Source organism: Mus musculus, chromosome 2 (assembly GCF_000001635.26).
Source record: "Mus musculus strain C57BL/6J chromosome 2, GRCm38.p6 C57BL/6J".
NCBI lineage: Eukaryota > Metazoa > Chordata > Mammalia > Rodentia > Muridae > Mus > Mus musculus.
In genome coordinates this window covers 74597850-74606476 of record NC_000068.7, presented here as the reverse complement: position 1 = coordinate 74606476, position 8627 = coordinate 74597850, and the positions used below count along the sequence as shown (strand labels likewise).

The following is an 8627-nucleotide window of genomic DNA, read 5'->3' as shown; positions in this document are numbered from 1 at the left end:
ATGAGGATGAGTTCTGAGCCACTGTGTATTATTGACAGGAGCAAAGCTTTGCAAGGACCTTAGTACCTCAGACCCTGCGAAATGGCAAGGTCTTTCGCTGGAGCGGGTGGAGTATGGAAGTTGGCACAGTGTGTAAAAAGTATCAATTGCTGCTTCCTCCTTCTGGATGTTGACAATGTATCACTGTGGTTGGATGTATCAACCACAGCTTCCTTCTCCAGTATGACAGCAGTTTGAGGAGGTTTCCTCACAGAGACCTTCTGCGGAAATTAGCTAACAAACTCTGTAGATGAGGCTGGCCTTGAACTCAGAAATCTACCTGCCTCTGTCCCCTGAATGCTGGGATTAAAGGTGTGGGTCACTACAACTGCCTCTGTTATGATGCTATGATCAGCCCATGGACAGCAAGGGTAAGTTGATAGTGGGTGGAGACAACCTTTGCAGTATATGGAACCAGAAACTAGTCTGAAAAATTCTTTCAGTCATCAGACAAGTAAAGTTGTAAATTGTAGATTATGTTTTCACTAGCATGTAGTGAAATTAAAAATTTATTATTATTGAGAGTAGTTGATAGTACTCTTATAAAGCATACACAATGATAATTATCTCACATGCTTTTGTTTTTTTATAGGAGTTATGGAAAAAGGAGTTTCTCAGAGTTTTTACTCTTATTTAATTTTCTTCTTTACTTTTGTGTGTGATGTATGAGTGGATATGTGTACCTGTGTGCGTGGGTGTGAGGTCAGGGGCTGACATCAATGACTTCCTTGATTATTCTCTCTCTCTATATATATATTGGCATAAGGTCTTTACTTTGAGCCCAGAGCTTGCTTCTTTAGCTAGTCCAGCAAGCCAGTTCGGCCCTGGAATTTTCTGAACCTCCCTCCTGCTTTGAGATTATAGATGGGCTTCCAGGCCCACCCAGCATTTATGGATGTACCAGGGATCCCAACTGGTTCTCATGTGTGCAAGGCAAGTGCTTTATGAAGCACACTGGGTCATTTCCCAACCCCAGAGTTCCTACTTCATCCTGGCATTCCTATTACATATTCATACTTTTAGAAAATCTTTTTGTTTGTTTGTTTGTTTGTTTTTTGTCTTTGTGAAAGGGTTTAATTCTACACCCAGGATGTCTCTGCACTCATGGCAACCCTCCTGCCTCAAACTCTCAAGTTTTGACATTATAGGTATGAGCCATGACTCCTAGCCTAATACTGTCTTATTTATAAATTATTTTCATGAAAGAAATTATTTGTATTGGGTGGATTTTCAGATAGAAAGGGTATACTGAAGACCCTTAAAATCTTTGACAGACAACAGCAAAAAAGCTATTCTTTCTTACATATAAATCAAAGAATAGATGATACTTTTCCCTTTTATTTTGAAGTGCTGAAAAACAGTTGAAGTAATTATGTCTTATAGAGAACTGTCAGAAATTATGACAATAAGACATGATTGAAATAATGAAAATTCAATAAAAATCCTAGAGCTAGTTATCGAATTCAGTTAATATTTGCATGAAATGTGGAGGAAAATGTTCTAAATGGAAAAAATAGTGATTTATGAAGAATTAATTGAAACAATGGGAAACACACACACACATAAATGAACATCTATATACACATGTATATATATATATATATATATATATATGTGTGTGTGTGTGTGTGTGTGTGTGTGTGTGTGTTTTGAAATAATGGGGAACACGCACACGCACACACACACATACACACACAAAACAGAGGACTCAGCAAACCAGCAATACCAAATATCGCCCTTACAGTGTAGATTTTGTCAGATGTGAGCCATGTCTTTAGTTTATCATTATCGTGCTTTACTGCTGTGATTAAAAAGCTTATGAGTCATTTTCAATTTTGTCATCAATGAAAAACTTTCCTCCAGTTTTATTCAAGACTGTGGGGCACGGGTGGGGGTCTGGTAGCACACACCTTTAATCCCAGCACTGGAGAGGCAGAGGCAGGTGGTCACTGTGAGGTCAAGGCCAGTCTGGTCTACACATTGAGTTCCAGAACATCCAGGGCTATATAGACACTGTCTCAAAACAAACACATGAATAAAAAAACAAACCCAACAACAACCAAAGAATGTGGAACAAAGTTTGGACAATATTAACCTGTGGTTGAAAACATCCATGGAGAGTCATCTGACCACATAGCAGCTATGAAATGTGTGTGTGGGGGGAAGCTCCCAGCAACCCTTAAAGATGCTAATAAGCATGCAAAATGCACACCACGTGTGGCTCAGTCCTTCAGTCTGCCTAGGGAAGAGAACCCGCCTTCACAGCTATTAACCTCGATGGTCTTTGATGACCTCTTTTGCTTTTCATACCCCTCATATGGGGTATGTTAAATATACATGTCAAGATGGATGCTTTTTTGTTTTGTTTTGTTTTTAAATGAAGTGTAACATAAAGAGCTACCTATTATAAAGCCATTCAAGCTTTGCAGCACAAAGGCCAAGTGCATTTGTACATTTTAAGATTCAAAATTTTATTTTCCAAAGGTTTGGAAGGAAAGCCCCAGTACAAAACCAAAACAAAACAGCAACAGCAAAAACTTATTCTAAAAGTTGATAGAGACCTGCAACGCACTTGGACTGCAACTGAGAAAGACACTTTGGAACACAGAAGTAAGTCACTTAGGAAACTGAAATTACTATTTGCATTATTACAAGTGGACCTTCTTTTATGTCTTTAAAAATATTTATAAAAAAACTATGAAAAAACTTATAGAAAGTGTAACATGGAACAAGAAATATAAAGACAAACAATAACATTGGCAGAAATCACTCCAACATGGAGAGTAAATTGGAAAAACCAAAGATTTCAAATCAGAATGAAAGCAGAGCTGGACAAGAGGCAAACATTACACAGAGTCACGAGGAGGAGGCTCTTTGGTTGTGTGATAATCCTGTTAATGAGAACAGGGGATCATACATGTACATTGAAAAAGGATTGAACATTCTCTGTCATTTGATATATTCCGACAGAGCCAAAGGAGTAGAAACTCGTGTTACTGCAACAAGAACGGTAAGGATGGACAGTAACTGTCACAAAGTTAAATACAGTTTCTGATGAATTAGTGTAAAAATTGCTAAAACCCTGAATTAAAAAAACCCTAGTGTGTTTGTATACATGTGTGTGTGTGTATTTAAGTACACATGTAAGTATGTAAGTGTGTGTGTATGTGCTTGTGTGTGTGTGTGTGCGTGTGCGTGTGCGTGTGTGTGTGTGTGTGTGTGTGTGCATGTGTGCGTGTCCACATTTGGAGATCAGAGGACAACTCTGTGAAGCTGGTTTTCTCCTGTCACCTTTCCATGTGGTCTAGAAATCAAACTTAGGCCGTTAGGCTTGCACCACAAGCACCTTTACATACTAATCCATCTTGCCAGCCCAAGACCAGAGATTCTGTAGTACAGATACAAGACACCACAAGTACTCTCCCCACATTTGATATCTATCCTAAATATTTATATTATTAATGCAAAGTTGAAACATGAAAGAAAATAATGCTTCTTTTCTTTATAGGAGACATTAAAAATCATTGTGAAATCAAGAAGTTATCAAAAAGTATACAGGTCGAGGGATGGGGAATTAACAAAAACAAATTTTGTTTGAAAATGCCACGATGAAACCTAGTACCGTGTGTATACTAAGTTTGTAAAAGACAGTTAGTAAAGAATTCAAGCTTGCAGTTGCAGCAGAGCTCAGCCAATGAGCTGTAGCAGAGCTCAGCCATGGCGCACATGCTTATCACACATGAGGCCTTTAGTCTGATCTGTATTTCCCAGCCCCTACCACAGAAGAAGAGGCAGGCAGAACTCCTGATGTCTGATATTTGATATCTGTTTGATAATTAGCAACTAAAACCTCTAAACAAAACCCGTAAAACAGCTGTCTGGAGACTTTATAAAGAGTAAAGCAGGTAGGTGGGAAATGCTGGAGAGGTGAGCTATTCAGGGGTGAGTTTCTCATTTCCTCCCATTTTTACTCACAGTCTTAAGCCAAAGGCTCTTACAGTTACAATTCTGAGATTCTAGTTTCTGTTCAGAAGTCTGGGAAAAGGACTGTTTACAGGCCAGACTGCGTGGGGTAACTCTTTTTTTTCTTGGCTAATCAAAGGCAGACAGCGGAGGTGTGTCTGTGTTCTTCCTTGTTCTCTGATCAGAGGAGTTGAGAAACAGGGATGTATTCGCTCTTAGAGAGTTCATAGTTCTGAAAACCATTCTTTTATCTCTTGCTGTTCCTTTGTGGGTGGTCCCAACTGTGGGAACCAGTGGCAGCTAGGAGTGGAAGAGGGATCCTACCTTTCTAAGCCAGAAGATTAGGCAAAGGAACCCTGAGGACTGCAAGGTGTCAGGGAAAGTCTTGGAAGATAAAGACTTGAAGACAGTCCTCCAATTCTGTCGGTAAGCCAGTATAATAAATACTTGCTCTCGCTTTTCTGCTGCACATGTGCAGAGCAGACCCAAAGCTACGGAGCTAAGGCTTTGACGGCTGACTATAAATCTCTAAAGTCAGACTAAACTTTAGGTGGCAACCCAGACAAACACAACAGCTCATCCAGACAAAACAGAACGGAGCGGACTCCCACCCCCAACACTGAATGACTACCTACAGGAGAAATGAGATGTGTGTTCTGACACTTGCTAATGGACCAAACTATGAGGGAATCAGCCAATTCTTGAGCGTTGAGGCTATAGTCCTCTAGACTGCCAACCCCATCCAAACCTCTGGATCTACATTCATGTCAGGGTTTTCCCCATAATCTGCTTTGCTTTATAATTCACTGGAAGGATTAACAAAAGTCATGCTGAAAGATGTGGTTATTGTTGGTTATGGGGACGAAATCCAAATTCTAACCAGTTGAACAAAGATGTGCCCAAAGCAAAGCCTGGGAGAATTCTAAATGAAGCTTTTATTAGGTTCTTAGGGTTTTTGTTTGTGTTTTTAGGTTTTTAGTGTTTTTAGGTTCTTATCCTTTGCCTGTTAGTGTGTGGCAATTTCCATTAAGTGTGGAAATCTGGGAAGCTCCCTGGAGCTTTGGTGTATAAATGTTGAACTATATTCTTCTGAGGACTTTATTTATAGTGTGTGTGCACTTGTGTGCATGTATGTGTGGGAGTTTGAAGTTTAAAATATGCTTCTGCATGTATGTATGACATGTGTATGGAGTTTAGAGGACAACTTTTGGAGTCAGTTCTCTCTTTCCATGATGATATCCAAGAATCAAACCCAGGTTATTAGGTCTATGCTATGCCTTAGTTGGGATTTCTATTTCTGTGATAAAACACCATGATCAATAGTAATTGAGGGAGAAAAGAGTATATTTCAGCTTATATTCAGGAAAGCTAGGGCAGGAACTGATAAAGAAGCCATGGAGAAATGCTGCTTCCTGGCTTGCTCTTTATAATTTGCTCAGCCTGCTTTTTTATACATCCCATGATCACCTGCCTAGGCTTGGCCCCACCTACGTCAATCAGCAATTAAGAAAATGCCCCACAGGCTAGCTTAAAGACCAGTCTTTTCTCAACTGGGTTCCCTCTCCTCTGATAATTCTAACTTGGGTCAAGTCAACAAAAAAATATCAACTAGTACATGCTGTAAACACCTTTACTCACTAAACCATATCCCTGGGTCTGGCCTTAGGGTAGTGTAGATGTATAAGCTGAGTTTTTCACCATAAGTAACAGAGACACTCTTATCTCTAGGGAAATAAGATTTTAGGGGTTATCTTCTAGACTCTAGGAACAAAATGTACATGTGTAAACAAATCAACAATCATCTGTTAATCTTTTTAGAACAACATAACTCTTAAAAATAGATGGCTCCTACAATTCTTGGGCTCTAACGTACAGTTTTTCTGCTTTATTATTCTCTATCTTTCTTTTCGGTAGGTAAACATGAACAACAAGTAAAAACCTAAAAGTTCCAGACACTGAGATATGGGAAAAAAAAAAAAAAAAAAGGACCAGAAACAGCCTAAAAGCAGTTGTTGAAGTGCTGTGTGGCTCATGCCTTTAATCTCAGCACTCAGGAGGCAGAGGGCAGATATCTGAGTCCAAGGCCAGCCTGGTGTACACTGTGAGTTCTAGGACAGCTAGGGCTACACAGAGAAACCCTGAAAACAAACAAACAAACCAACCATGTTAATTTCTGTAGTTGTCATCTCTGGTCATTTTCTGATAATCCTTTTTTAAAAAATTAAAAATTTTAAGTGTATGGGTGTTTTGCCTGCATGTATGTGTCTGTGCACCTTTTCAAGCCAGGATTAGCTATAGGATCACCTGGAGCTGGAGTTACCGTTGTGAGCTGCCAGCTGGGTGTCGGAAACTTAACTTTGGTTCTTTCCAGGAACAACTCTTAACCTCTGACCTTTGTGCCTCCTTTCTAGCTCTTCCTTTCCTTTCCTTTCCTTTCCTTTCCTTTCCTTTCCTTTCCTTTCCTTTCCTTTCCTTTCCTTTCCTTTCCTTTCCTTTCCTTTCCTTTCCTTTCCTTTCCTTCCCTTCCCTTCCCTTCCCTTCCCTTCCCTTCCCTTCCCTTCCCTTCCCTTCCCTTCCCTTCCCTTCCCTTTCTTTCTTTCTTTCTTTCTTTTTTTTTAAGACAGGGTCTCAGTAGCTCAGGCTGGCTTAAAACTCTCTGTAGCCTACATTAGTCTTGAATTTGTGACAGTTTGCCTGTCTCAGCCTTTCTAGGGCTGAGATTTATAGGTGTGAACTGCCACCCACGTAGCTGCTGCATCAGAACCATCACATCGCCACCACCATCATTAGCAGCAGCAACAGCAACAACAGCATCTTGTTTTGCATCGTTCAGTATCAAATTCAAGATTTGGTAAGTGTTCTATCATTTCTAGTTCCATCTCCAGCTAACACACACACATACACACACACACACACACACACACACACACACACACACACACGAGAGATAGAGACTCACACACACATGAGAGAGAGAGACAGAGAGAGAGAGAGACAGAGAGACAGAGACAGTGATATATACACCATATTATATATATGTTACATATGTATATATGTTAGCAAACAAAGTCATGTGTTTTACTGTAGTATTCTCACAAGTTTTTTTTTCAAGACAGGGTTTCTCTGTATAGCCCTTGCCATCCTGGCTGGCCTCAAACTCAGGGATTGCCTATCTCTGCCTTCTGAGTGCTGGGATTAATGGCATTTGCCACCACTTCCCAGCTAAATAATTTGTTCTTATTTACCTCTCTCCCAACTGCCTTCCCAGTTCTGTGCTATCTTTCTACAGGCAGCCCCTCCCTTGCTTTGAGTTCCATGTATTTGATTACCTTCTCTTGCCTGCTATCCAGGGAGGACAGAAAAGGGTATCTGATCCCTTGGAACTGGAGTTACAGATGGTTGTTTGCTGCCATGTGGGTGCTGAGTATTGAACCTGATCCTCTGGAAGAACAGCCAGTGCTCTTAACCACTGGGCCATCTCTCCTGCCTCTTGTACATTTGATTCTGAATGCTTCTTGCGTTTGCATGTTCATTCATTTTTCTAGACTTGGGAATTTTCTGCTATAATTTTACAACAAAATTGCTCATGCTTTTAATGTTTACCTCAGTTCCTTTTCCCATCTTGTAAATTCTTAGGTTTTGTCTCCTGAATATATCCAAGTTCTTAGAAGGTTTGATCATTATTAATTATTGTTTTTTGTATATGCATTATTGCTTCAATCTTGTTCTCTAACATCCATTCTTGAAGTAGAGATTTCTGGTTTCTTTGGAGACTCGGTTATATCATGTGATGTTTTTCTGGAAACTGTCTTATGAAAGGATGTTTTTGCTGAAGCAGACACGTGGGAGGATGTTTTACTAAGAACAGACACATGGTGGTGTTCTGGAGGCAGTCTGGAAAAGGGCATGGGATGTTTTGCTGGAGCAGATGCTTAAGAGAACACATGATGTTTGGAAAGTATATAAATATAACCCAACAGACAGTGGACAATGCTGGATGCCACTGGTTCACTTTGCCATTCTTTGCTGGTCATCACTGGGCTTTGCTGACAACGATGGTAGGTACTATTGGTACGCCTTACCATGCTTTGTTGGTTATCATTTGTTGTGACTTCATAGAGAGGAATGCACCAAAATTGAAAACTTATGGTGGTGTTCTGGTGGCTTCTTGCTGCTTCCACAGACTTGGGCTGATTGGCAGAGCCTTACTGTTTCTCCTGGATCCACCTGGACCTGCTGTTGCTGGTTCATGAATGGCGTTTGCCAGTGGATTGAGCTGCTGCTGCTGATTCATGTGAACTGAACTGCTGATCTCCTGACAAGGCACATTGGATTTGCTCCAAAGAACTCTTTCTAAACAGGTCCATATCCTCCTTTGCTCTAGTAACCTTTCCTTTCCACTACCTCTAGTTGGTAGTGGACTAGAAGGGAGGTTAAAGCATTTAAGAACCCTTAATAAATGTAGGTTTTGAAAAATCTAAGTCTACACATAGTCTTTTTCGTCATCTTGTCTATTGTGACACTATCAGTTGTGTTATTTTTATTGGCTCTTATATTTGCATCATGTCTGTCTGGTTCTTTTACAGAGTCTGTTTCCATACTGAAAATTTCCTCTGTGATTTTAA

General features: G+C 40.1%; 1 long non-coding RNA gene across 2 annotated transcripts; it reads left to right on the top strand.

Moving 5' to 3' along the window:
* Positions 1-244: 244 nt before the first annotated feature.
* On the top strand, positions 245-8332 carry Gm39852. Of its 2 annotated transcripts, XR_866450.1 has the most exons (4): positions 245-410; positions 2524-2649; positions 6706-6853; positions 8186-8332. It is a non-coding gene; the product is annotated as a predicted gene, 39852 (long non-coding RNA). The 2 variants fall into 2 exon arrangements; XR_866449.1 differs by lacking the exon at positions 8186-8332 and having other exon boundaries at positions 6706-6907.
* Positions 8333-8627: the final 295 nt, after the last annotated feature.